The 12,917-nt window shown below is 44.0% G+C and overlaps 2 protein-coding genes across 7 annotated transcripts in view; one reads left to right on the forward strand and one right to left on the reverse strand.

Moving 5' to 3' along the window:
• The window catches only part of ppk23 (pickpocket 23), a 76,694-nt gene that overhangs the window by 14,972 nt on the left and 48,805 nt on the right, over nt 1-12,917 (reverse strand). For 3 of the 5 annotated variants that reach the window (XM_066293369.1, XM_066293364.1, XM_066293363.1), the window contains one exon: nt 20-144. The gene's annotated coding sequence lies outside the window, so the exon portion shown is untranslated. Of the gene's footprint in view, nt 1-19; nt 145-1,004; nt 1,028-7,365; nt 7,418-12,917 lie in introns of those variants that run through there. The other 2 variants (XM_066293365.1, XM_066293366.1) reach the window with 2 other exon arrangements.
• Nucleotides 12,414-12,917, forward strand: part of Grip (Glutamate receptor interacting protein) — an 88,570-nt gene continuing 88,066 nt past the window's right edge. Inside the window, exon 1 of one of the 2 annotated variants that reach the window (XM_066293357.1) lies at nt 12,414-12,642. The gene's annotated coding sequence lies outside the window, so the exon portion shown is untranslated. The remainder of the gene's footprint in view (nt 12,643-12,917) is intronic. The other variant, XM_066293356.1, reaches the window with a different exon arrangement.

Genomic DNA, 12,917 nt, shown 5'->3' on the forward strand with positions numbered 1-12,917 from the left:
CAATTAGAACAGACATTACCTCTACTTCCAGGTGCGTATCTTGCAATATGCTCGCCGCCCGCAACGCCTACACATCTTGGAAAATCCCAAATAGCATTGGAACCACCAGCGATTCTTTCCCTTTTCCAGGACGCTTCCAGGCATCTGAAATGAAAGAAAAATGTCTGATAAGTACCCAACATGTACTCGCACATACGACGAACAACCATTGGGCGCATCATCTACAATTATCGCTATCTCCTGAAGTAGTCGCAAGGTCTAGTGATGATTATTTTAGTGTTTCGCTTTTTCCGGGTACCACCCGTTCGTCCTCCGAAATCATTGTAAACGGAAGAGAATTCGGCGATGAAGGTGAAAGCGAACACATTAACAGGGACTTTCGTGGATCGAAAAAATTAGAAGAGGAGGGTAATGACGAGAACGAAAACTACGAAAATACCGAAGACGCCCAAGGGACTCGGGTGCCTTCGACACCTGGAAAGAATACAAACCAAGATGAATGTTAATGTCCGAATAGGAGTAAAATTGCCACGTAAGCATTTATTCGCAAAAGAAAAGTCGATTGTCAGTCCCGGAAACAAGGGGCCTGCGCGAAATTTCAATATCTGAAAAATAGGCGGAGAGACAAACTCGATTTTTTTGGAAAACGCACTGCTTGTAAACTAAGGGATTTGAACGATTCTTCGCAGGAAATGTTGCCGAACATCCTATAAGCAATATTTTCTTCGAGGCGAGCACGGGTTAACACGACCACGGATTGCTACGGTTAAGTAGCACGTCCAGGACAGTCCCGCCAATCCGAACTCATTCCTCGTCTTGCAGTGCACCACTTCCATCGCCAGCGGAGTCGCACGTGGACAACTCTGTCGAAGGCTATCCAGAAGATACTTCGAGAACATTCCAAACTTCAGACATCATCTCGATGGCATTACGAGTGAGCGATGATACAGATAATTTGGTGCAGCCCTAACATGGGAAATCGCTTGATAATGAAATTCGCTTACTTCAACTTCGTTTTTCAATACGTTTACTATCGCTGCACGTGCTTCTGGTGCCGTCTTGGAAACATCCATTTTGGAAATTCTAGATAAATACATCGAACTGCTATGGGAATCTTCGGTTCCTTGGAAACGCAATGTGACAGCTGATCGTTCTCATGCAACTGTCGCTTTTCCACAGATGGCGTCTGCTGTTCTTATTCGCGGTGCAGTTTCTTTAAACAAAACTTCGCATCTGAGCTAGACATGCGCAGGAAGTTTCTAAAACATCCATCGCTTCGAGGTTCTAACGCTACGTCATCGTTCTTCGGATCTACAGTCAGAACGGGAAACGCTGGGACGGCCGCTGGACGCTTACGAAATAAGGCGTTTCTCGATTGAAGGCGTTAAATACGGAGTTTCCTTTGTAATAATGCCTCGAATCGTGGACAATAGAGCCTGAAAGCTAAAGTTTCCAAATATTTAACAGCAAAAATTTGCTATCAACAAATAATCAAAATGGCAACATTTCAATTATCGAAAAACATTGCTCTTGACATGACCAATCCGATTTTAGTGAATAAAAACTTGTTCTATCTTGTTCGCGCTGTGCGAAGTGGTGCAATTTGGTTTTCGAGTTAGTTACGATATGGAGCGCGGTAAAGCCACAAGTGTCGATTTGAGACGGTGAGCGGGGCACCGTTGCGAAAAGGGCGGCTGCTAGAGCAAAAAATGCTTCAATGTTATTAAGACTTGGCAAAAGGACAGTGGGAAATATCATCATTTTGCGATGTAATGACGAAGACAGCCTGGACCAAAGAGGGCCATCCAAAACTTTTGAATGTAAAAGACCACTTTATTGCGCGAAACGTTAAAGAAGGTCCAAAAATTAGCGCCCCAAAACTCCAAATTTCATTAGACCAACGTACACGGGAAAGGGGGTCCCTTCAAACAACACGCCGACGCATTGATTCTCGTGGTTACCACGGTAGAACGGCTCGGAAAAAAACCATGGATAAATGAAAAGGATCAGAAAATACTGTTAGAATTTGAGTCCAGTCAAATCTTAAAGGAAAATGACCACTGGTCAGATGCAGTCTTCTGTGATGAGTCGAAGTTTAACATCTCCGACTCCGAACGTGGCGCTCGGACGGTACAAGAACGGCTACTTTATAATCGTCCTAAGGTCATCAAAACTCTTGACCAGTCCCCGGACGTTGGAATGTGTCGCATTTTCTTGAAACGCAAACGAGAAATCGCCAAATTACTAATGAGGACGTTGTAAAGCAAGCGTTGGAAGAAGAATGGGATAAACCGAAGAGCGATTTTCTACAAAAAAAAACATTTTTTCAACTCCAAAGAGGTTAAAAAGTGCTCTTGAGCAAGAAGGATCATCGAATGTCCCCATTTTGAATGTTTGTTCGTTAATTATTTTTGTCGTTAAACATTTCGGAGCTTCTGCTGTGAGTCTCTTCATCGCTGGTGATTTAATGTAACATTCGAGAAAAATCTCTCCCTATTTACCACTTTTCAACGAAGAAATATCTGATCTTGCAAATGTTCATCCTCTGTCCCAACATTTTTGGTACCGACTGTAGTAGCAGCTCTTTCCTACTACGTTTTTCCTTTTCCTCCGAACTTGGCCGGACCCAAGGATTACGCTTTCGTCTTCCCGACTCATCTTCCAAGATCGCGAAACAGACTGCCGCCACCGGCAAGTCTCCATCGATCCTATCAGTACTGTCCGGTGATGTCACAGTACTCACAATTCGCAACAATCACCGGTCACTGCAGACTGGACGTTCTATTTAGTTGAATGCATGCGCATGCGAACGCCCTGTAAATTCGATTGGCGAGAGCGACCAAGTTTTTCCTTAAAAATTTTAATAAACAAAAACTCTTTCTGACAAAAAGCTGGTGTAAGTTGCACTGGATGCGCTTTCGAGGCAACAACGAGTGAACGGTGATTTTCCGAAGGAAATCATTTCGTTAACGTCATGAGATGACAAAGAAATTCATTTGGTCCCGAATTGACGCGGCAGATCTCGCACATCAGCAAACGGGAATTGTCTCGCGCCGCGGCAACGCGATGTGGCCACCGCAATCACACGATTTGACGCTGTTGGATTTTTTTCTAATGGTCGGATTCAATGTGTCATTAATGAAATTGGGCTGCCACCATGCTGAAACACCACAGAGAATTTCGTGAAAAGAATCGAGGAATGCCGTCGGCCGCGAGAGGGCAATTTGTCGCATCCTGCATTGTATCAATAACCTGCACGTTTATGCTCTTTATTACAATACAAACGTGTGAACGTTTCAAATGAACATTGCGCCTCTTTCAATTTTTAACGCGGCCGGTCCTAGTGGAACACCCAGTATTACATTATGTTTTTAATCGAAAGCTACGAGAGCTGGGCTACGAGGGCGACGTTCGGGTTCAGAATATTTTCTTCGGGGCGTTTAAGCGGAATTTCAGAGATTCTCATCTTGGGAAGTGCGTTTGATTGATGTCCTCAGCGGGTTTTCTATCAATTTTCTGTGTCTCTCAACGTCTCAGAATTGCCGGGGTCATGTTATTCTATCAACAGTGCAAAAATGTGTTCTTGAATTTTAATAAAATCGCTTTTTCCTCACTCTAACGAGACATAAAATTATGGAAAGCGCAAATTCCGACTCCGTCTGGTCTAATAACGAAAGCAAACGGAAATTCACTCTGTGCGCCTTACTGTGAACCATTAATAAACGCCAGAAAAAATTAATTTAAAACCGGAATGAACTAAGTTAGAAAAAAAGAACATTCACTGCAATTTACACATTTTTAGATTAATCTATATTCCTGCAAAAGACTCTTCTTTTACGGATGGAAGTGAGTAATTGGGAATAGGGAAATCATGAGAGAAATTGCGAGTTTTAGTGCTATTATAAGGGAATATTACTCAATTAATTTGTATTGAAACTTTCGTAAAATGACGGTAAACGGGGTGGATCACATAAAGAAATAATGGTGGAAAAATTGCTTCTTGAAGATGTATCAGAGCTACCCTCCTTTAAGTTCCGTTTAGTTGGTCGTGAATGCTCAGCTGTCACTGTCCTTGCTTCATACAATTCATTCACGTCTCTGTCATCGATCACATCAGGCGAGTAAACTATTCGATATCGCAGTTTCGATCCGAGAGCATTTTGATCATGGCAGTTGCAATCCAAGTTCCCGCCAGATGTGAGACTCGTTAAGTGATTCGTTTACGCCACAAGCACTGCGGGATTTCAGTGTGAAACTTTTAAACGTCTTAAAGGAGATATGAAAAAACAAAAATAAAAAGGGAGACGCGTGTCGTCATCGGGAGTAGGCCTAGTTCACGAAAATGCGCGCCCCCGCGCGGCAGCAGAGACTACGAAGTTGCTTAAGAATTTCGGTGTTCGACTGTCCACCGCACAATCCAGACTTGGCACCAAGAGATTTTTGACTTGTTCGCTAGGGCGAAGGGATGGTCGGAAAAATTGCGGTTTAACACAAGCGAGGAATTGGAGTGGCTTGTGCAAGGCTGGCAAGGCGGTAAACCGGCATGGAAACAGTGGAGAAAAAATTGTTCTTCGTCACGACCGACATCTTAAGCTTGTTGGTGACCGCCTCGAAAAGTAATTTGGATACGTAAGTAACTTTTACGTGCGGAGCGTCTACTATACGATAAAATTAATTTCAAAGGGGGATTTCTTGTCACGTTTTATGGAAAAAAGAAGTCTCAATAAACGTATGTGCTATCTTGCCTCGTTTTCGTTATACAGGACGTCGGTTTTATTTATTTTTCGGTTTTTCATAAATATTTTCGGACGTAAGAGCAATATCTTGATGAAATTCCGTATTCAGGGGTTTTCCGAGATGAGAAATTCAAATATAACCTCGGTTTTGCCGTAATGTGTAGGGGGGACTATCTGCAGTAATGCTCCTGTGCTGGATTTGCCCCAACGTTTTCGGGGCCGTGTGTGCGGACTTCTAATAGATTACGTCTTGTTCGCCCGTCGCTTCATCAAAACACTACTGATTTATTAATTAACATTTAATAATGGCCCCCCCGTATGTTGCGGCAGAACCGATACCACATGTGAATTTATCGTCTCGGAAAACCGCCGAATGCTGAATTTGATCGAGACGTTGCCCTTACGTCCGAAAATATTTACGAAGAGCCGGAAAAAAATAACACCCCGTATCACGAAAACGAGGCGAGATAAGACGTGCGTTCGTTTCGTGAAATGCGACAACGGATCATCCCTTGGTCATCATTTAGTGGACACGCTGTCTAATGAAACATGTTTTGCCGAATTCGTTTGTCTTTGCTAACTCGTCGGAACTCGGAAAAGCGATAGCCCTCGTGTTATCACTGAGGCGCGCAAACCCCTCAGCGCTGGCGCTGCCTATTCGATGGGTGGCGGGGACACGCCGCGCAAGTCTGGCTCTAAAGTATCACCTTTAATCGACAGCTTTGGCGTCAGCAGTGACACTTTACAGTATGACATTAAAGAAAAAAAAAGAAAAAAAGAAAGTTAATCAACTTACTTCTTACCGTCGGAGAAAAACGGATCAATCGGCGCTTTTTGGGAGAAAAATTGTACGTTTTGCTCGGCGAAGATTTAGATTTACTGCCATAAGATCTCCGGATTCATGTGCCCCTTTCATTGGCATTCCATGGGGTGGTGCCTCCGGCCGTTAACCGTGATTTATGAAATTTCGATTTTAATTTTAGGAAACCCGGAGGCGTAATTGACATTTAACAAAAATCCGTTAATAATTGAGACGCAAAGGGCGATAACATTCTTGAACATTTTCCACTGCCCTGGTGCCGAAGATGCGCCAACGGCACTCCATCGGGGAATTAAGCAGTTCTTCCGACCCGAACGCAAACGCGGCCTTATCGCATATTTCCCGTGGATTTTTCATAAACATTGCGTAGTTCGATTTCGGCCACACAAAGGGGGCAACGTTCCTTGGGAATTCGGGCTTTCCCAGATCTATCCGAGACACCGCAAATCCCAATCTAGGCACAATCTCCAATAAATACAGTCATCCAAGCAGCTTGCTTTCAGCATAACCAACCATATCCATATTTTACTTGCGAAACTGTTTCGGCTTCCGATTGTTCTCCTGTCCCGGGAAGTTTTAGTTTTATGGAAATGCGCTCAAACTTTATTACAAAAATCCGCAAACTTCCACCAACTTTTATTCCTCTCTCGCAATGGTGTTTTATTAAATTAGTCGCGTTCTAACTGCGACTACTTTTTGTCTCTTCCATCAATCATTTAGCGAAACCATGAAAAAAGCTTTTTAATCGCACTCATGTCGCATTTGTCCACCAGAAACTTTTCCCACTGGTCGTAAATTGGGAGTATGGACAAACAACTCTCTTGACCCATATTCCTTACAATGCACCGTACATTTTATATCTCACGTCGCGACGTAGGAAGCTAAACAGTGCTCCCTTATGCTTTATATTTTTAATGGAGTTTCGTGTGCATATTTGAAGGGTCAAAACTGGGCGGCCCGTGGAAATTGATCAGGGATCTTTTAAAGTCCATTAATCTCGCGTGAAATACTTCCGAAGGGGAGAGATGGTTCTTCTGAGGTACTCGAAAATTTGCAATGAGCGCGAGCGACACACTCGCCCCCCCCCGTCCAGGGGCGGGGGGAGGGGGGGGGGGAAATAAAAAAGGTCCGACCCCCGTTATCTTCCATGATCTTCCGTTTCACTCGATCAACATTATCTTTATGCGCTCCGCTCTTTTAAAAAATAGATGCCTTAAGGTCACTTCGAAGGGCGTGAAAGCCCATTTGCCTTATTTATCGGTCCGCACTTAAGATGGATGTAAATAAATTCGCCGCTTCTTGGTGATAAAACAAAGATTGAGGGATATTGGATTATAAATCGAAGGAAAGAAATGCTTCAAGCTTCCATTCGGAATCAACGAAACGCTTGTTTTCGAATATGCAAAGTTTTATTAAATTCCCTTTAAACTGCAAAAAGAACTTTACAGGGGCGTTAAATTCGAAATGTCCAATAAAACTTTTACGATATGGACTGCTTCATTTGCTGTTGGAACGGGGTATTGAGATTCAATATAATTTTCTAGTTCGAGGCATTAAATCACGTGAAAATGGAAGAGTTGTACCTGCTTTTCTTTACCGAGAGGATAAACTTGAGTGCTAACTTCGCCTTCCTCGCCTTTGCCTTATTTGCCGATGCTCGTAATTCCCAATTATTCCGAGGCACGGCCCTGAAATTATGTTATAACGTATTTCTCGCAGCTAAATTAATTTATTTAAAACGTGGACGCAGCCTGTGCCGGAGTTTCGTCTGTTTTCTTTCGGGAAAAGGATTTTTTTTAATGAGCTTACCTACAAGTATTTCGTTTCCTTGCCTCTCCCGCCCGCCCCCGCGCGATTCGCAAATGGCAAATTTCTCATTAACAACAACTCGGAAAATGCCGACACTCTAAAATTTGGGGCTTAATCTAAGGGCCAAATTTTACAACGTACATGCGAAAACTCCCAATCCCTCGGGCTACAATCACTCGACTAAATATCACTTTCTGGTTCATAAATCATGAGCCAATGTTGGCGGTGATCAATTGTCTCAAAACGAGTCTTAAATTAATGCGTACCGAATGATAGGATCTGGTCCTTATTTTTCATCCTCGTCCAACCGCCCGCGATAGACGATGCCAGCTATATGATCCGCGATCAGCTGGAGCTGATTTTGTTTCGAGCCGATCGACAGTGGCGGCGATCGCAAACTTACATAGGCAAAATTCAGTTTTGATTCTTGGTCAGTTGTCGACGTTCAAACTGTCTATTTTAGATGATCGTTTTTCAAAGGTCGTCGAGACCTTTCGGGTCCTGGAAACGACGGTGGCGTGCCAAGTTTGCCAGGAATTTTACAAATATTAAGTTACAGGCAATGGTTACTCATTTCCTTACCAACTCGAAATCTACCGTCAAGCGTGGAGTTCTCGAGAGAACTCGCTTGTTTTCGAATTCGGTATTTTGCGGACTTTATGTATTGATTGAGAATTGACAAAAACCAGTGGCGTTCTTTCTGTCCGCGTGCTCAGCTCAACTTGGGGGCTCCGCGACGCCGCTGATGAAATCGGAGCAAGCACCGCGTTCGAAAATTATTAATAAACGTCTAAAAATATCCCGAATCGGCCTCTTCCCACTGACAGTAAAAAATTAGTGCGTGTGTAAGTGCGTGTAAAAGGGACTAGACGTGGCACATCTGGAGCGGCAATCAGGCCCACCCATATCGACTTCAGCAACAAAAAAAAAAAAAAAAACGACTTTATATTCGAATATTTAACGCAAATTTAATCATACCGAGCGTCCTTGGCACCAGCTGCCAGGAATCCATTTTTCTGGCAGGCGTTTTGCCCTTTTAGCTCTCGATCGACACTCAATATCCGCCCAATATCGGTCCGCGTGCAGCACCCTTTGGCCCTTTCCCTTCGTTTTTTCTTCTCCGGGGACACAATCTTATCTCCGCGTGTCACCGCTGCACATGTGCTTCTTGTTAAAAACGCTTTCCAGACGAAGAAAAGTCTGGGATTTTGAAGCCCCCAATCCAGGTTGGGATGGGTGTTTTGTCACCGCCTGAGAGGTCTGCGATTAGCATTCCCCCTTTTTTTTTTTATTGATGGAATTGTGCGAGTTAATGAGAATTGAATGCTGTTCGATTTTCGTTGGGAGTGATTCAAGAGTTTGGGGAGATTCCCGCGTTCCAATGGTTCCTGCCCGAAGAGCGTCTAATTATCAGAGTTTCGCTAGATCTCGAGACTCTAAATTACTAAAAATTTTAAAGTAGCAGTTTTGTTCCGGTTCTCGGATACTCGGAGCATAACTTTCAGCAGAACGTCAGTGACGCAGAACCCGGGCACACCTATGGACTTATTATAGCTATCCATGGGAAGTGCTCTGTTGTCAGGCGGCACCAGCGCGCAAGATACTGACACGTGCGGTGGGGAGGATGCCCTTCCAAAAAGCGGATATCAATTGGAATTGATCTTAAAAGATAACGAAAGAACGACGGCCATTGTTTCTGGTACGCGGAAAAGAACCGCGACTGTAACCCTAAGTATGACTTCTTGGATCGCAAATTTTCAGGCTTATTTAAGAGTTAGCTCCCTCGTGATATCATAAATCATTGCGAGAATGAACGAACCCTTGAAATGCTTGCAAACACTCTAAATGTCTGTGGCAAACACGTTTTCCTGCAATCTCCTCTCTCGGAAATCCGATAAAGATGGAGGAGGAGCATTCAGTGTAACAAATCAAGAGTAGTGTTGAGGACAATTAGATCGGAATGGTATGCAATTAGGGTCAGGATTATATTAAGACAATTCCGGGGCATTATTAGATTTCGACTGTAATTAGCTCGGAGAGGACTGAGGCGAAATTGAATATTAACTGTTAATTGCCATTACCCGGCCTTGTGTTGACCCAATTCTCCGGGATTAGAGGGCCCCCGTCTTTCTTTTATAAATCAAACAATAAATTACATGTGCGAGAATAATCACACCTCCAGGCTGCATTCGCTCAATTACACTTAATTTGATACACTTTTTGGTTAATGCGACGTGCGCCAGCATTAGAACCGGGCGACCGTGTCAATTTGGGCATCGGATTTGCCGAGCTACCAAGTAACCGGAGGATTTTGTTTTTCCTCCTTGTCCAATCGCACGTTACGAACGAGGACGGCCAACTGATCCAGGATCGGCTGACGCTTGTTCAGTTTTGGAGCGGTGGTTGACGGCGGCACAGCGGCGGCAATTACAAATTTCGACGGACAAAATAGCCATTTCCATTTGCGTGGCCTCGAAACACGGCAACGACCGTTACGCGACGCATTGCTCGGACGGTGGTCAACGCTTCATTTGCGGACTTCACACGATCCGGCCCCGTGTCGAATCTAATCCCCCGGGATTGAGGACCCTGTTTTTTCACTGGCATGGAGGTGCCGATAGACACATTATTCCGCCTAATCTCGAGCTCATATGCCGAGAAAAAAGACGTGAAAACAAAAGGAAAAGTGGTCTGTCGGGGTCGTAAAATGTCCGCAATCAAACCGCCATGCGGATAATTGGTTGTCATCGAGGAGGGACGTCTTCTCTTTCCTTTTTTGGGCCCTTCGAGGGTTTAATTGTCGCCCCATTAACCTCGCCGCGATTTCTCATTTCTTTCGCTTTGACACAATGCGAGCCTTATAAATAAATGTTGAAATTACATCGGTGAGAACTAATTATCAATATAAACCGTTTTCAAGTGCTTAACAAATTCCATGTTAATTGAAAATTTCCAATAATTAGCCCTGAATTGTCATTGTTTCAAAAGCGCCCAGATTTGTATGCTTAAATAGCTGTAGCATTACGTTTCGGTGGGTAAATAGTCCATAATTAAAATTGTTTAATTTGACTAGACCTAATTGAATTGTGACTTAAACGAAATAACATTGTCTTTGTCATGCATTTTCCCTGCGTAAACTTCTCAATGAGTTTCTCAGGGTTGCAAGAAGCAGCCCTACAAAGTTAACAGCGCGAATTACTTCGCGACATGCTCGGGGAGTAAAACTTGCCGGAAAGCTGTAACAAAATTTATACACGTGTTTCAACTTGTGCATCAAATAAACTCTGGGCAGTGAAAAAAGTAAACTTTTACGCCCATCGACACTAATGTGGACGGTAACTCATTCTAACGGCGAGAGGACTCGATTCCGTCCTTTGCGATCTAGAGCTAATGGCCTATTAAAAGTGGAAGATGTTTGGCAATAAAACCGGAGGAATATAAAAACCGAAACAATTTCCCATCAAGATCAAACAGCTTTATAGATAGATCCACAGATTTATCCAAAATGAGAGGACTTAATTCGTAAAGCAGTCCTCGGGCCAGGAGGTATTACATGGAAAGATCTATAGACCATATAAAAGTTTACACCCTTTACAGCAGAAAGCTGATGGCCCTCATTTAGCAATGACAAACGGATGGCCGATCGTAACAGAAAATCTTTTGGTAGGCCGTTATGCTTTCGACAAAAACATTCCTGAAAAGGGAAAGTTTTATGGGGTGGCCTTTAGATGGGGAAATAATGGCGGCCCTTTGGCTTAGGGACATACGAACATTTCATTTTAGGGCATGCGTCTTGACGATCGCGGTCACGAGAAAATATGATCCGGGACGAGACTGGCCCTTTTCTACTGTTGTCGAGATTGTTCATGCGACTTTCTTTCCGAGGCTTCGCCTTATCGCTATAAATTGCCCCTTGCTGCGTTCCCGACTCGGATAATTATCGAGTGTCTACGCCAATTTTAGTGGTTTTAGAGCCAATTCCGCTGGCGCCTTTACCCAAGGAGATTTCGGAGGCGCGAGCTGCTTCGGACGCTACTGGCAAAGGCAAAAGTGAAAAAGCTTCTTGCCTCAGTTTTCAACCGGCAAACGAAGAAAAATCCAACACCTCGACGGGTAAAACAGAGGCGGAGCCGCTCGGCATTTTCGGAGAAAAACCCGATTAAGTGGAGTTTCAGAATCCTCGATCCCCCCCCACAGAGGCGCTCCTGCGCAACTTGAGCCGTTGTCAATTTTACGGCTGATTTCTTTAATTGATTGGTTTCTTCGCGCCACACCGTCGACAATAACTGCGATCGGTTGGTCGAAGTGGCGCACTTTTTGCTCAGTCGCACTTGGAGTTCCGTATTTATGACGGGAAAAATGCAAGTTTTACGGTCGGTCAAGGGTCGGGGGAGGGAAAATACCCGGTCGTGCCGCGCCGACTGTTGCATCATAATTAACTGGAGCATAGCTGGATCAATTTACATAAAACATTCCGTATTTTGGCCGTTAAGTTCTGTTATGAGTCGCCTTTAATTTCCCCCAAAAATTTATAAATCTCAGTAAGCGAGGGCGCTTTGTTTTCTGTTTTACCAACCGAGATAATGCGAGGCGAGGAAACAAACGTTCGAAACTTTTTAAACCGGTAATTAAGCCGAGCTTTTAGCACTGAACTGCAATTATTAACCCAAAAATACACGCAAATATCTGGACGGTCGGCGGGAAAAGGGGACGCCGAAAATCAGGTCCAGGCATATGGAAATTATTAAATTATCCTTCACGGAAAACCCTTTGGAGTTGCGATGTTATCTCGTGATTCGCAGCCACTTCTCGAACGTTTCACGAAAGATTAACCGTCTTAATTGAAAGCGTGTTAATTGCGCGCAACGTTTAATTAAACGTCGCAAAAATCCATACAGGAGGTAATGACCCCGTGTCCATAGGCCTCGGGTCTTCTTCTTCTGGGGTCCGACCCGGTGCCGATTCCCGACAAAGAAGAGTCCGTTCGCGCTTTCAGCATCCCCGAAACGCCCGATATGCGGCGAAACTTCAGCATTTCCAGTCTGGAAACGACCGTGGTGCCGACAGGATCTGCCCGGACAATGGATTGGTGCCGGCGCGAACACGCGACCAATTCCAATCTGGCAATCGGAAAGCGAAATTTTTTCCCCTGAGCACCTCCCCGTTCCGCATTGTATTCAAGATTTGTTGAACCGGTGTTGTTGAAGGTTGTTGATGAAACTTACTTTTTGTGCCGGGAGAGAAGAGGATTTTCGCCGACTGACGATAATCTCATTGGTAAGTCTTGATAAAGGTAAAACCGGATGGATCGAATCTAAGTTGTCGCCGAAAAGCGTTTCGTCCATGTAGCTCTCGAGATAAACCACATTTATTTTTGATCTTGCCGAGAAAACGGGACGAAATTCCTTCCCATCTCGACACTTCTTTTGTCTAACTTAACACTCTTTAATCTCTCCGTTGTCGGCTTTAAAGATACGTTAAATGCACGAAAGACTTTTGATCTGCTGTCATCCGCGAATGACAATTGACGAAGATGTTTATTTTCCTTCGAA

This window comes from Euwallacea fornicatus, chromosome 19 (assembly GCF_040115645.1).
Source record: "Euwallacea fornicatus isolate EFF26 chromosome 19, ASM4011564v1, whole genome shotgun sequence".
Lineage (NCBI taxonomy): Eukaryota > Metazoa > Arthropoda > Insecta > Coleoptera > Curculionidae > Euwallacea > Euwallacea fornicatus.